The following is a 16,559-nucleotide window of genomic DNA, read 5'->3' as shown; positions in this document are numbered from 1 at the left end:
CTGGTGACACCTTATTGTTTGGCCATTGGGCATATTGATGCCCTCACTTTCAATGATTTTTCCCTTCTTCAATGCCACTGTCAAACATTTGTCCAAACCAAACTCCATGTTGATATCAGTGCTAAAAATTATTATTATTATATTTTTATTATTATTATTATTATTATTATTATTATTATTATTATTATTATTATTATTATTATTATTATTATTATTATTAACAACAACATTAAGACTGGGTGGCCATCTGTCGGGAGTGCTTTGCTTGTGCTTTTGATGCACAAAGGCAATAGGGGGTTGGACTAAATGGCCAAAGGGGTCTCTTCCAACCCTCTTTATTTTTTTATGATGATGGTGATGATGATTATTAACATTGAGGCTGTATTTGTTCCCGTTTTGTTTGTTTACTTCAAAATAAGATATGTGCAGTGTGCACAGGAATTTGTTCATAGATTTTTTTAAAACTATAGACCAGCCCTCCAGCGAGCTGAGGGACCGTGAACTGGCCCCGTTTAAAAAGTTTGGGGACCCCCTGAGCCACACAGTGCACAGCAAGGACTTTGTTCCTTCCCCTCTCTCCCTCTTTCGCTTTCATGTGCTCTCCTCCCAAGGGGCGCGGGCGGGAGAATTGAATTTCCGCCGCTTCCAAGTCTCTCTCTTTCTCTTTTGACTCCACGCGGCAACCGGTTGATCAAACAAAGCGAATCGGGGCATCCAGCTCCTTCTTCCCTGGTAAGTGCCTTTCTTTTCATGGGGTCCCTGCCCCCTTCCCTCGCCTTTCCCCCACCCCAATGAGAAGCAGTTCTCTCCAGAGTTGGGCTTATAGGTTGCTCGCTATGTGCTTTCAACGCACTCCTTTGTTCCTAAAGCGAATCGATCGCTTCTTGGCAAGGTTTCTTCAGGCGTTTGCTTCTCAGCCAGAGAGAGGGTGGGTGCATCTTCCACACTGAAGAGTGAATGCAGTTTGACAGCACTTTAACTGCCAGAGCTCAATATTATAGAACAAGACCTAGTTGTACAAGTCTTGAACTGGTGCCTCACCACAATCCATCTCCAATGATGCCATCCTATTGAGTCATGACAGTTAAATAAAGTGATGTCAAACTACATCTCTTCCACCTTGTAGATGCACCCTAGGATTGCCGTCTTCACTTAGGTTGGCCAGTCAGTCTATTATTGGACTGGATAGTGCTTAGCTATTTGGCTGACTACATCCCCTTGTAGAAATCTGCCTAGGCCCTGAGATCTTCAGGAGAAGCCCTTCTCTTGGTCCCACCTCCATTTCAAGCTCAGTTGGTGGGAATGAGAGAGCGAGACTTGCTTCTTGGAGGCTGCCCCTCGACTGTGGAACTCCCTGCCCAGGGAATAGAATCATAGAGTTGGAAGAGACCTCATGGGCCATCCAGTCCAACCCCCCTGACAAGAAGCAGGAAATTGCATTCAAAGCATCCCTGACAGATGGCCATCCAGGCTCTGCTTAAAAGTCTCCAAAGAAGGAGCCTCCACCACACTCTGGTTAAGACAGTTCCACTGTTGAACAGCCCTCACAGTGAGGAAGTTCTTCCTGATGTTCAGGTGGAATCTCCTTTCCTGTAGTTGGAAGCCATTGTTCTGCGTCCTAGTCTCGAGGGCAGCAGAAAACAAGCTTGCTCCCTCCTCCCTATGACTTCCCCTCACATATTTATACATGGCTCTCATCATGTCTCCTCTCAGCCTTCTCTTCTGCAGGCTAAACATGCCCAGCTCTTTAAGCCACTCCTCATAGGGCTTGTTCTCCAGACCCTTCCCTGCTGTCTTTCAGGCCACAGGTGAAAACCTTTTTATTCAAGCAGGCTTTTAAGGAAGAAGGTTTGTGAGATTGTCAGGGGCTGCTGTGATTTTATAGGCTTTTGATTATGCTTAATACTCTTTTTATACTTGTATAATTGTACATTTTAATTGAATTACAAGGCTTTTAGTTGTTAGCCACTTTGAGTCTCTGTATAGAGAGAAAGGGAGCCTCCGGTGGTGCAGTGTGTTAAAGTGCTGAGCTGCTGAACTTGCAGACCAAAAGGTCGCAGGTTCGAATCCGAGGAGCAGGGTGAGCAGCTGCTGTTAGCTCCAGCTTCTGCCAAACTAGCAGTTCAAAAACATGCAAATGTGCGTAGATCGATAGGTATCGCTCTGGGGGGAAGGTAACAGTGCTCCATGCAGTCATGCCAGCCACATGACCTTGGAGGTGTCTACATACAACGCTAGCTCTTTGACTTAGAAATGGAGATGAGCACCATCCCCCAGAGTTGGGCGCAACTAGACTTAACATCGGGGCAATCTTTACCTTTACCTATAGAGAGAAAAAGCGAGATATAAATAAACATAATAATGATCATAATAATTATGGTCTCTTCCAACTTTCAATTCTGTGAAAAATGATTCCTTTGGGTCATCACTCAAAAAGGTTGTGCTAAATCTGATCTATCTATATATAAAAAAGAGTGATGGAATCGCGGCACTGAGCAAAACAACTAAACTAAAGGACCCCCAACCTCGAAATTTGACAACACAGCCCATCATCCATGCCTCTAGGTTGATACAACAAAAAAATCCCGTCAAAAACCCCACGGGGCCTTAAAACCCCAGCCCTCAGCCTGGCTGGAAGGCCCAATGGTGGTCGGAGGAGGAGGGGCCTCCACGCGGCGGGGCCGCGGAGTCAAAATTGTCAGGGGCCCGAGCAGGCGTGGAACAACCCCCCGCCCCCCGCGAAGAGCCACCATGGCCTCCTCCATGCGCCACAGGCCGGAGGGAGGCCGCGCCCCCCCCCCCCCCCGCCAAGAGCCACCTCAGCCTCCCACAAGCCGGAGGGAGGCTGCGAGGCCCCAAGATTTCTTTTTTTTCTTTTTTCTTTTTTGGATGTTGAGGCCTGCAGAGGCGAAGGCAGGGGGGGAGCTTCCAGAAAGGCGCCCCCCCCCCACAGAGACCACCGCAGCCTCCTCCGTGCCCCACAGGCCTCAGGGCGGCCCCAGCCATGAGAGAGCCGGAGCGCGAACCTTCCCCCCCCCTCCCCCCAAGAGCCACGTCTGTCTCCCGCCAGGAGGGAGGCCGCCAGGCTGCAATGTTTATTTGTTTTGTTTATTTTAGATGGAGGCCTCCAGAGGCGGAGGCAGGGGTGGCCGCAAGGCCGGGAAGAGCCCCCCCCCCCCCCCCCCGTCCTAAAGGGCCCTAAAGCCTCCCTCCACTTTTCCCCTCTTCAAAGGAGGGCCTTGCCTTCCAAGCTCAGCTGCCTGGGCCTCTGACTCTCTTCCCGGGATTGAAAAGAGGGGCCGCCTGCCTGTACTCTCAGGCAACAAGTATCATATCTACAATTACTGTGGTGTAATAATACAGAACAATAGAATCTCTAAAATCAGGACATTAAATAAAGAGGAACACTCTGAAAATGGGAATTCCAGAAAGGAAACAACCAGAGCCAGCTAACACCTCCCAACAAAGGATCCCCCCAGGCAGGAAGCAACAATATAATCTCTAAAATCAGGACATTCAATAAAGAACAACACTCTGAAAATGGGAATTCCAGAAAGGAAACAACCAGGGCCAGCTAACACCTCCCAACAAAGGATTCCCCCAGCCAGGAAGCAACCAGGCTTCCAAACAGCAAGGCTATTCAGTGCTGTTCTATCTAACCAAGCAACATTTCCCCTTCATAGTACACCCTCAGGGTTTCAAGCCATGAGGCTACTCTGACTCATTCAGCCTGCCCAAGAAAGGATGCCCCTATGTAGAAAGCAGTCAGTCTTTGAAACAGCGAGGCTATTCAGTACAATTCCAATGGGCTAAAAAACCATTTCCCTACAACGCAAGTACCCAGACTTCCAAGCAGCAAACCTATTCCATTGTATTGCACCTCACCAAACAAGGATTCACATAAGGAGAAAACACCCAGACTTTAAGGCTGCAAGGCTATTCACTGCTATTCCACCTGGTCAACAAATGATTCCCATCAGCCACAGCAACGCGTGGCCGGGCACAGCTAGTACTATATAAAAGCAATATGCAGCCATTAAGTTCCTCATGCAGATTCAGTATTTAATGTGTGTGGCTCAGTTTTCATGTGGATGGCAAATACTCAGGCTCTTTAACACACCACACTGTATGTTGATTCAGAGGGAAAACCTACTGGATGCCATGGGTCTTCCTCCAACCAAACCAGTTTGTGCTCCTGCAGCCATTTTTTATATAAGCCATCAGTGCCTTAAGCTTCACAACTACCATTTCCTCAAAAAGAGTGTGTGTGACCTTGCTGCAACAGCAAGGCCGGCCACAAAATTGACAAATTTGTGAAGCCGTTAACAACAATTCCGTCTCCTGCTGAGCCGGCAAAAAACCCATGCTGTCGTCATCATCATCCATGATGGCGCTGGGGTCAGAACTCCAAGGCCCATGGGACATCACACATAGAAGGAGTTATATATATAGGCTTTTCCCATCTTCAGCATCTCATAGGCTTGTGCTCGGTTCCAGCTATCGGAGGAGGGGGGGGGGGTGCTGTCACTCCATCTCCGGCCACTGATGGGGGGTTGAACCCCTAACTCCCCCCCCCCCGACAACAGCCCTGTGTGTGTGTGTGTGTGTATATGTATGTATGTATATATATGTGTGTGTGTGTGTGTGTGTATGTATATATATATATATATATATATATATATATATATATATATATGAAATCATACTATTTACGTATTTAAGTAGAACAAATATTCAGAATAAACAAAATAGTCATGATAGATTTTATACTAGAGGTGGGCAACTTAAAACTTTCAAAGTATTGTTGAGCTGCAAACTTGCTATCCAAAAGCTTGGTCCCATAACCATCTTTTTAATTTCTATCAGAAGGTCAGATACTGGATTACAACTCCTGTTGCATCTATTCTGTATGTATGTAAGTTCCACAAAGACTCCTATATGGCTTGATGGATCTAGACCAAATTTCCTTCATGAAACACATATCCTTCATGATCCAACTTAAAGTACAAGCAGGAGGTTAAATGAAAATAATCACTCCCTTTTGTTAGCTGCCTGTTTTTTAAAATAACCTACATTGGTGGCCCATGAACCTCATACTGCAGCACTTAGATGAGACCATAAGAGGGAAGACTAAAGCTAGAAAGGTTCCCTCAGGGTGCTTCCAGTCCGCATTAAATCACAGGTTTTAAACAGGGGCAAAAAATCCTGGGACTTCAGAAGAGGTCCACATACAGACCTGTTGGTCCTGGGATTTCTGCTTCTGTTGTCTAAACACGATGCTTTGCTCCAAGATTTAAAGGCTCCGAAGACGGCTGCCACAGAACTTTCACCAGAGACCTCGGCAGTTTAAAAAAACAAAAAACACCTGAGATGCGAATATGTGGAGATTCGGATATGCAGATCACTGCAAAAGTTCAGTTCTTTGTCCTGGCCAGAAAAACTATGCCCTCCAGACCTTTCATGAAGTATCTGCCACACAAACAAACCTCATGGGGTAAGACTACTACTGCCCAAGTCAGCAGTACACAGTTAAACAGGAACACACACTGAGGAGGACTGAGGTGACAGGGATGGAATCCTTTTTGATCCCACCGGTGCCACCAATTGAAGAGAGCCCAATTTGTGGTACTCAACTCAGGCAGGGGAAATCTTTGTCTTTAAATCCCACTGCTGCCTCCAATTCAGGAGATGTGTGCGCGTGTGAGAGGGAGGGATGGAGGATGTGTGAATGTATGACAGGGATGATTTAGTGGATAAGGAAGGATAACGGAATTGATTGGGTTTAAATGAGTAAAGATGGTAACTTATATAGGAAAGTACGGTAACTTATATAGATAGGTACGGTAACTGTCACCAACGTGAGGTAACAGGCTTACAGAGAGGCAAGGAGACTTATCTTTATGAACAATAACAAAATTCAAGTTTATTTTTGGTACATAAGCGTATGGTTTCAATCAGTAAACGTTCCGGATCTTAAGTTACAATGTAGTCTTTCTTGAATGGATATTTCTTAAATAACTTCTCTTCAACACAGTATACTAAACTCCCCCGGTCAGCTTATATTCCCAGCCTTTCCCCTGAGTGACCATAAGCTGCCGTCCGTAGCTGATTTCCACAGCTCCTAATCTTTCCAAAACCTAACCGCAACTGTCCTTTTTAAACCCTCACAGCAACTCAACTTTTAAAAGGGAATATGCTCCAACTGTCATCTTAGCCACGCCCCTTTTCTCCCAAGGGAAGCTGTGTTACCATGGCAACCTGCTGAACACAGCTGGCTTCCATGTGAGACCTGTCTTCATCAATACATAACTCCCCTTTTTCCTTTTAATAAACAAATAAAATCATCTCAATAATTCCCATTAACTCATAACATCCTTACACACACTTTTAAGCATGGAACAGAACTTTGTCTACTATTTTTACAGCCTGGCTGTACAGATTTGGTTGTGTACTTGTGGCATGGAACAATAGGATGCTGTTCCTGGGTTATACATGGCTGTTCCTATTAGCCTTCTGCATGACCTTGGCGTTCTGTATCTACATTCCTCTCCAGCACATCCATGTCCCAGCAGCTAATATTAAGTTCTTGCCATTTACTAAACTGTACCCATGTTGTCAGCATACACCCAGTGAGGAACCAACCTGGCAACATCATCCTATTGTTCCCTGGCACAAGAAGACCACAAAACCTGTCAGCACAGATGGCCATAGAACTATGGGCCTGTCCAGACAGTACCTTTATCCCAGGAGCTCCTACAGGAAACAGGAGGGTGGCCGTTCCTTGTAAACCTGGAAGCAACTGCTACAAAAGGCAAAAAACGCAAGATTTCCAGGTGCGGGAATATCGTGGGTTTTAGCCAAATATCCAGATTTTTGTATGTCTGTATGGCCCTGCAATCGGAAATCACTGGATTTTTTATCTAGGTTTGTTCCCGGGTTTTAGATGCTTGTTCCTGATTGGTTGGTTCCTAAAAAGAAGGTGACACTTGAGTGGAAGGAAAAAACTTTGTCCTGGGAAGAGGAATTTCATCCTTCACCTGATTAATGAAGTTTGTGGCAGAAAAATGAAGTTCCTGGGGTGCAACAAGTACTTTCACATTAAATAGTACACAATAAAACAGGAACAGACACTTTCAAATCAGGAACAGAATGCCATAATTAGTACTATAATTACTCAGAACTTGTATGACCATCTCTGCAGACAGGTTTTGTGGTGTACTTGTGCCAGGGAACAACAGGATGGGTTGCCGGGTTATAATTATGGTTCCTCATTGGGTGTATGCTAACAACATGTGTACAGTTTAGTAAATGGCATGGCAAAAACTTAGTACTGGCAGTTGGGAAATAGATGTGCTGGAGAGGAATGTAAATACTGAGAGCCAAATCATGCAGGTGACTAATAGCCGCTATTAGGGCTTATTCCGCGGCGTTGCGGGCAGCCAGGAAGGTTTTCACGACTGCCCACATCGCGTCTGCAACAAATAGATCTTCTGAGTTCCGAGTTGTTGGGGAGCTCCTCCAACCTTCTCAGATACGGATTTTCTGGACCAATCACAGTCTGGCTTCAGGCCTGGGTTCAGTACCGAGATGGCTTTGGTTGCCTTGGTGGATGACCTCCGCAGGAAGCTGGACAGGGGGAGTGTGACCCTGCTGGTTCTCTTGGACATCTCAGCGGCTTTCGATACCATCGACCATGGTATCCTTCTGGGGCAGCTCACTGGAATGGCCCTTGGGGGTACTGCACTCCAGTAGCTCTGGTCCTTTCTGGAGGGTCGTTCCCAGTTGGTGAAGCTGGGGGACACCTGCTCGGACCCCTGGCCATTGACCTGTGGGGTCCCACAAGGTTCTATTTTGTCCCCCATGCTTTTTAACATCTACATGAAACCGCTAGAAGAGGTCATCCGGAGTTTTGGAGTATGGTGCCATCTCTACGCGGATGACACCCAACTCTACTACTCTTTTCCACCTAAATCCAAGGAAGCCCCTCAGATTCTGGACCAGTGTCTGGCCGCTGTGTTGGCCTGGATGAGGGTGAACAAACTGAGACTTAATCCCGACAAGACAGAGGTCCTCCAGGTCAGTCGTACATCTGATCGGGGTATTGGGTGGCAACCTGTGCTTGACGGGGACGCACTCCCCCTGAAGGCGCAGGTCCGCAGCTTGGGGGTCCTCCTGGATTCGGGGTTGACGCTTGAGGCTCAGGTGTCGGCCGTGGCCAGGAGGGCCTTTGCACAACTAAAACTTGTGCGCCAGCTGCGACCATACCTCGAGAAGTCTGATCTGACCATGGTGGTCCATGCCTTAGTTACCTCTAGACTGGACTATTGCAATGCGCTCTACGTGGGGCTGCCTTTGAAGACGGCCTGGAAATTACAACTAGTACAGCGTTCGGCAGCCAGGCTTCTAACCGGAGCGAATTACAGGGCGCGTTCAACACCTCTGTTTAAGGAGCTTCACTGGCTGCCATTTACTTTCCGGGCCCAATTCAAGGTGCAGGTTATCACCTACAAAGCCCTAAACGGTTTGGGACCCACCTACCTTAGAGACCGCATCTCCCTCTATGAACCCACACATTCTCTTCGCTCGTCGGGGGAGGCCCTTCTCTCGCTCCCACCACCCTCACAGTCACAGTTGGTGGGGACGAGAGAGAGGGCCTTCTCCGTCGTGGCCCCCCGGCTTTGGAACGCTCTACCTAGAGAGATCAGGCAGGCCCCTACCCTCCTCTCCTTCCGGAAGAGCTTAAAAACCTGGCTATTCCAAAAGGCCTTCGATGTTTAGTTGTTGCTGGATTGATCTATCTGTCCATTCCATAATAGTCCCATTGTTGTTGTCTTGCCATTTTATACCGCACTTTATTGTCCAACTGTGAAATTTCCTTTTCCCATTTCGTAACACTCTGCATTTCGCCTGGGATCTACGAATTAGTCTCCTGTTTTTAACACTGTATCCTGCTTGTTGATTTTAATGATAGTTTTTATTGATGTTGGTGTTTTTTACTGGGATAATTGTTTTATTGCTTTGTTACTGTTATTTGTTTGTTTTATCGGGCCAGGCCCCATGTAAGCCGCCCCGAGTCCCTTTGGGGAGATGGGGCGGGGTATAAAAATAAAGTTATTATTATTATTATTAATAGGAAAAGCCATGTATAATCCAGGAACAGCACCGTGTTGTTTGATGCCACAAGTACGCAACAAAATCTGTCTGGGCAAATGGCCAGGCAGCCAAGCTGTAAAAATAGTCGATAATGATAAAGTTCTGTCTTAAAAGTGTGTGTTCCTGTTTGATTGTGTACTGCTGACTTGGGCAGTAGTCATCCTACCCCATGAGGTTTGTTTGTGTGGAAGATACTTCATGAAACATCTGGGGGGTTTCCGGCGGAAGTCCCATGGTAGCCATCTTGGGCGCCTCTAAATCTCAGAACAAAGTAGCAAGTCTGGACAACACAGGCAGAAATCCCAGGACTAACAGGTCTTTATGTGGACCTCTTCTGAAGTCCTGGGCTTTTTTTTTCTTTTTTTTGCTCCTGCTTAAAACCCATGATTTAGTGCTGTCTGAAAGCGCCAAGGGTCTGAGTAATTATAGCAATTATGACATTCTGTTCCTGGTTTGAAAGTGTCTGTTCCTGTTTCATTGTGTACTGCTTAATGTGGAAGTACTTGTTGCACCCCAGGAACTTCCTTTTTCTGCCACAAACTTCATTAAATATGTGAAGGACGAAGTTCCTCTTCACAGGACAAAGTTTTTACCTTCCACTCAAGTGTCGCCTTCCTTTTAGGAACCAACCAATCAGGAACAAGCATCTAAAACCCGGGAACAAACCCAGATAAAAATCCCATGATTTCCATTTGCTGGGACATACAGACATACCAATATCCGCAGGCCTAGCCCAACACGGGAAGCTAACCATGGCACAATATTTGTTTTGCGTACCCCTTTATATTTCCTCGGACCAGTCCTGAATATCCGCATATTTGGCTTGGCTCAAAACCGCGATATTCCCGCACCTGGAAAGCTTGCCTTTTTTTCCTTTTGCAGCAATTGGTTCCATGTTTTGAGGGAACGGTGTCTGGCCATCCTCCTGTTTTCTAACAGAATCCTATATTCAGACCAGTATGTTTTTTCTGCAAGGAGAAAAAATTAACCTGAGTTAATCTGTGTCAAAAAGCTTTATGATATTGTGAATGGTCCCTTTAGACCAGTGGTTCTCACCCTGTGGGTCCCCAGATGTTTTGGCCTTCAACTCCCAGAAATCCTAAGAACTGGTAAACTGGCTGGAATTTCTGGAAGCTGTAGGCCAAAACACCTGGGGACCCACAGGTTGAGAACCACTGCTTTAGAAAATGCATACCTGGGAACGCTAGGTACATATGTTAGTTACATACATATTGAATTAGGATAGTGGGAATTATAGCTCAATGACTAAAAACACTACATTGGGAAAGGTGGTTGTATACTGCTGTGCCATATTTGTTGCAAAGCTGTAGAAGCAAAGCTAAAACAGCCTAGCAAAAGCCACTATGCAACAAAAGTATATTTCATGTGGAAATGAAAATAGTACAAACTTTATATTCTGTGCATGTTTTCCTCAATACAGATGAATCTTGGAGACAGACCAGAAAGGGAGAATATCTTCACAGAACAAAGACTGTCACTTCAGCAAATGAGAATATGGACTATTTACATTGATTTAGAAGAGCAGACAAAACAACGGTTTTATACAGCACTAAAGGGAAAGACTGCATTGCCAGTTTAGAAGGGCAAAGGCACAAAATAAAGTTCACGATTAAATGGTATTTAAAGTTTGTTTTCTCTGATCATATCACGTGAATAAAATCTGCAGCAAGAATAGGCTTAGTGTGGACAATTAAGAGCTGTGTATTCTCAAGAAAAATGGCTGAAGCTCATATAAAAGAAACCCGAATGAACCTAAATGAAGAAGAGAAAGGAGCTGAGATTGAAGCAGTCAAAATGCTTTTGGCCAGAAGATCCTTAGAGTATTTTAAAAAAGGTGAGTGTGACGAGATAGATAGTACTGTATTTCCAGAAAAGCTATGAATTCACTACCAACCCAAATTGGATGTACAACCTATTAACCTGCATCTAAGAAAGACGAGCTCCCCTTCTTCCTGGGCAGAAGGCAGTTTTTCTGCTCACTGTATGTATATTGTGCTCGTTGGATGTATGCATATTATAGGTAAAAGTAAAGCTTTTCCCCTGACATTAAGTCGAGTCATTTCCGACTCTGAGGGTTGGTGCTCATCTCCATTTCTAAGCCGAAGAGTCGGCGTTGTCCATAGATACCTCCAAAGTCATATGGACAGCATGACTGCATGGAGCGTCATTACTTTCCTGCTGGAGTGGTACTTATTGATCTACTCACATTTGCATGTTTTCGAACTGCCAAGTTGGCAGAAGCTGGCGCTAACAGTGGGAGCTCACCCTGTTCCGCAGATTCAAATTGTTGACGTTTTGGTCAGCAAGTTCAGCAACTCAGCAGTTTAACCTGCTGCACCACTGAAAGTACAGAAATAATATACAGGTCCTTAGCTCCAAGACTGCAGACTTTTCTCTCATTTAAGTACATGATATAATGGGGGGGGGGGGGCCTTCATGTCCTTTCACACTGGCCTGAGGAGGACTGTGGAACGGGGAATTTCTGCATCCCTAATGTGAGTTCTTTGCAGATATTTGAACTATATATAAACACAACTGGGGAAGGGGCATTTCAGCAGCAAACCCCTACCCTGATTCTAAGTTAAGAGCATAGTCCATGGACATCCTCACTACAGTCAACTTTTCTGTAAAGTTTTACCTATTAGGAGATAATCATTCCTATTTTATGCTAGGGCTGGTAGCCCTAGTGGAGGGGCATTGTTAGAAAATCAATTCAGTGGTCTTCAGGAAACAGAATTGCATCTTTCATTTCTGTGACATGGGATATGACTGCATGCAATGAGCTAAAAGTTAAATTTTAGGACATTCTGAATGGTGATACCAACTATACAGATGTGTTGGGAACAGGGAATAAGTGGAGGAAGCTGTGTCCTTGGCACCTTGGTTGGTGGCTTTCAAGAAAGACATTCTTGGAAAGGGGTTGTTAATGGATATTTAAAGATAAAAATGTGGCAAAAGAAAAAAAAATCCCTGATGATCCTACCTAAAAATAATTTCACTTTCTTAAGTTCCTCTTGTTCACTGATGTTTTATCTTGATCTACACAAAATTGTTAGATTCACCCTGGGTACAAATTCATCCTGCCTTTTTCTTACTTTTAAGGGTCTTCCTTGAACAACTGTTGGTGCTACAAGAGTGAAAGAGGAGAGTGGGTCGTACCTGTAACATGTTTTTCTTTAGTAATTTTGACAATGACAGTTATTATTCTGATCCTTGCCATTTTGTTCACAGGTGAGTAAAGAACTGCATTAGTCCAATTATACTGTGCAATTTATCAGTTATATTAAACTTTTAAAAATTCTTAACATATTTGTGAGCAGTCTAGAATGTTTGTTAATAGATCCATTGCATTCATGCTCAACTTAATCTTTTTAGTGCTGACGTTCTGACAGGTACAGTTTGGACAATGTTATTAACATCCTAGTTTATGAAATCTTTTGCATCACCAGAGAGAAAAAGCGAAGGATGTCCAGATCTTCTCCCTGCTGTCTTTGCTGATCCTTGTCCAAAAGGTTGGCTGGGATATCAAATGAAATGCTACTACTTTTCAGTGAATGAAGGAAACTGGACCTCTGGCAACAGCCACTGTTCCTCCCACAATGCCTCCTTGGCTGTGGTCGGCTCCCAAGAAACACTCGTAAGTATAAAAATTCAGAGCACAGTTAATCTCAGATCTTTCATCAAATTCTATAACACTAAATTTATTACTATTTTTAAAAAATACTCCATCAACTGTTGTCAAAGGCTTTCGTGGCCGGAATCACTGGGTTGCTGTGAGTTTTCTGGGCTGTATGGCCATGTTCCAGAAGCATTCTTTCCTGATGTTTCACATGCATCTATGGCAGGCATCCTCACAGGTAATGAGGTATGTTGGAAACTAGTCCAGTGGGGTTTATATATCTGTGGACTGTTCAAGGTGGCAAACGAACTCTTGTCTGTTTGAGACAGTTGTGAATGTTTCAATTGACCACCTTGATTAGCATTGAATTGCCTTTCAGCGTCAAGGTGTGGCTGCTTCCTGCCTGGGGGAATCCTTTGTTGGGAGGTGTTTACTGTCTGATTTTAGAGTTTTTTTAATACTGGTAAACTCTAAAATCAGGGCAGTAAATAAAGAACAACATTCAGAAAACAGGGGAAATCCAGACAAGAAACAATCAGGGCCAGCTAACACCTCCCAGCAAAGGATGCCCCCAGGCAAGAAGCAGTCAGACTTTGAATCTGCAAGGCCATTAAATGCTAATCAAGCTGGCTAGTTGCAACATTTACACTTGCCTCAGACAAGAGTTCTTTCTCTCAGTCTGGACTTTCCACAAACTCTGAGGATGCCCGCCATTGATATGGGTGAAATGTCAGAAGATAATGCTTCTGGAACATGGCCATGCAGCCCAGAAAACTCACAGCAACCTAGTGATTCAGGCCATGAAACCTTTCGACAATACATTGGTTTTATTTTTCCTTCATCTAGTTCTCAAATGAGAGGAGTTGGTCATCAAACTGGAGTTGGTAATCTGTGCTTCCTTCCTTCCTTTCTTGATTAAGGATTTCTTTTTACGTTACAAAAGCCCTCCTGATCACTGGATTGGCCTCCAGAAAGATTCAGGTCAACCTTGGAGATGGATCAATGGCAGCATTTTCACAGAAGGGTAGGTCTCTTTTCTGTTCTGTTTGAAGCAAAAAATGCCCACATTAGGGTTGGCAGGTTGAAAACTGGAGAGGCTTTTGTACCTTCAGTGTTTGTGTGGAAGAGGAGATTTCAGCATGTATTGCTTGATTACTATCAAGGCCAGAAATTCTCACTTCTACACAATCATTGAAAGTAAAGGACCCATTTCTACTTTTCAACAAGACAACTCTAAATCAAATGCTCAAAAACTCTTAAGTACAGCAACACATGTTTTAGGCTCTAAATTTGTTATGTTTCGTTAAATATCTATCTGCTAGTGAACTGACACTCAACCAATGAGATAAATGAAATATGCATTATAAGGCTGTGGATTACTCAAGCCTTTAGTGAATTTTAATTCTAACAGTCATACATAATTTTTTTTTGCCTAACAGAGTTTTGTTGCTCCTCAGGTTCTTCACACTTCCAACTGAAAAGGGAAGGAGATGTGCATATTTGAATCATAAAGCTGTTGCCAGCTCTAACTGCACAAGAGAAGAATTCTGGATCTGTAGCAAAGACATGTTTAAAAGCATTGCCTGAACTGCAGAAATGGAGCCCTGATTCCTCCTCTACACATACACTGAAGCCCTTCAAAATGTACTTGAGTGGAGTATCGAATCGGAAGGGGTAAAAGATACAATAATCAAGTGGGCACAAGATCTGGGCCACCCAATTCTCCTCGGAGATTGGGAAAAAACTGTGGAAGATAAAATTAAAATATTCGAGTTCTTTAAAATTAAGGGAGAACTGGTAGCAAATGTTCTTTCAATGGTTCCTAACCCCACGGAGATTATCTAAATACTATAAAAATCAAAAGAAGGAATGTTGGAAGTGCAATGCCCAAACAGTGACTTTTTTTACATGTATGGTGGGAATGTAAAGGGATTAAGGGATTTTGGAAAAGGATCCACACCCACTCACAATTTTTTAAAAAAAAGAAATTCACTTTTAAACCTGAATATTACATTTTAAATATCATGGACTTTCTGTTAGAAAGAAATGAAGATGTATTATTTTTCTACATAACAGCAGCAACACGAGTCCTCATAGCTCTAAGATGGCGCTCCAAAGAAATTTTGTCAGAAGACTCCTGGATCACCAAACTAAGGGACTACATGGATTTGGACTCTATGACTTTTCTATTACAAGAACATACAAAAAACAAAATACAGACTGGTCACCGGTGGAAAAGTACTTCCGAGAAAAACGTCATATTAATTTTGAGTTGACTACTTTAATGAGACCAGTTGAAGCAAGAAAATAGGCACGGGCTGTGGTGCAGGCTGGTGAGCAGCCAGCTGCAACATATCACTCTGACCAAGAGGTCATGACTTCGAGGCCAGCTTGGAGCCTGCATTTGCCTTTGTCTTTGTTCTATGTTAAGGCATTGAATGTTTGCCTTATATGTGTAATGTGATCCGCCCTACGTCCCTTCGGGGTGAGAAGGGTGGAATATAAATACTGTAAATAAATAAATAAAGAGCGGGAAGTATGGAGACCGATATAAGAAATACTGGAAATAATATTAATGAAACTTTATCCCTGTGGAATCGACAGGAGGTCACCGGCCACACTAATTCTTCTTTTTCTCTTCTCTTTCTTGCCCCATGTAAGTAACTGTTGCATTTGAAAGCTTTTGCTTTTGCTACTCTGCTGCATTTTGGTGGAATGTCCCCCAGAGAGGGTTAAATTGAGTCTAACTGCTCAGAGATTACCACAACAGTATTGTCTAGCCCACATTTTACTAGTTTGTTGCAAGAAATCATGGGGGCCTTGTCAAAGGCCTTATCAAAATCAAGATACGCTGTATTTTAATTCTATTGAAAAACAGAGATGTGACCTTTCAAAAGTTGAGTCTACTCTCATTGAAACCATCCAACAAAATGCTAGCCATAGTATTAGTAGAAGCCAGGGTTTGATTCTATGCTTGTTTATAAAGCTATTGTCCTCACAATCCTGTTCTATGCCTGCAAAATATGTTTTGTTTGAGAACATTTTAAGGATACCAAGATGTTTAACTGTATGTTTTAGATTTTTATAATGTGGTCAATGTTTCAAATCTTATTTTTAATGCTGGTCCTTTGTAATTATTTACTATATTGTATTTATTGTATTGGACGGGATTGATTTTTACTATATTGTATTTATTTAATGTAAGCCCCTTTAAGTCCACATTTTAGATATATCTAAAGATTAGCATCATCTAAATCCCTGCATTTTTTCAAAACATTGGACCTTCTCTTAATCTCTGTTCCCTTTATACCTTGTTTACTCAGTCATTTTGGGCAATATGAAGAACAAGAACTGCAGAAATCAGAAAATACCATGCTGGGTTCCACAATCTACATATCACAAGGTTTCCATCTTCTCTCCTGAAAACTGCTACCATTGTACCTCTGCTATAGTTGTAGATGCTTATTAATGTTCAAAAAGAATGTGAAAATCAACTGAAGAATATTGGTAGTGAGTTGGAGGCAATTTGCTATTTTGTAGTGCAGAAATTAACCTGCAATCCAACTAAAGTCACCAACAATTATATTTTAACACCGTATTAGCTCTTAGAAAATTGCAACCATTCTGGAGTTTGCAAAACAATCTTTTTATTATTATTTGGTTAGATGCAAGTAATTTGTAATATTGTCTAATTGCATTTACACAATAATACGTTATTTTTAACTCCATATAACACATTCTATTGATTACATTCTATCTTTTATAG

The 16,559-nt window shown here is 43.3% G+C and overlaps 1 long non-coding RNA gene across 1 annotated transcript; it reads left to right on the top strand.

The window, feature by feature from the left end:
- The first annotated feature begins 200 nt into the window (after positions 1–200).
- Positions 201–15,333, top strand: LOC103282271 (C-type lectin domain family 2 member D). The gene is made up of 6 exons (XR_010002480.1): positions 201–732; positions 10,595–11,008; positions 12,277–12,405; positions 12,624–12,811; positions 13,714–13,817; positions 14,251–15,333. It is a non-coding gene; the product is annotated as a C-type lectin domain family 2 member D (long non-coding RNA).
- Positions 15,334–16,559: the final 1,226 nt, after the last annotated feature.

This window comes from Anolis carolinensis, chromosome 2, assembly GCF_035594765.1.
Source record: "Anolis carolinensis isolate JA03-04 chromosome 2, rAnoCar3.1.pri, whole genome shotgun sequence".
NCBI classification, from domain to species: domain Eukaryota; kingdom Metazoa; phylum Chordata; class Lepidosauria; order Squamata; family Dactyloidae; genus Anolis; species Anolis carolinensis.
This window is presented reverse-complemented; position numbering and strand designations above follow the sequence as displayed.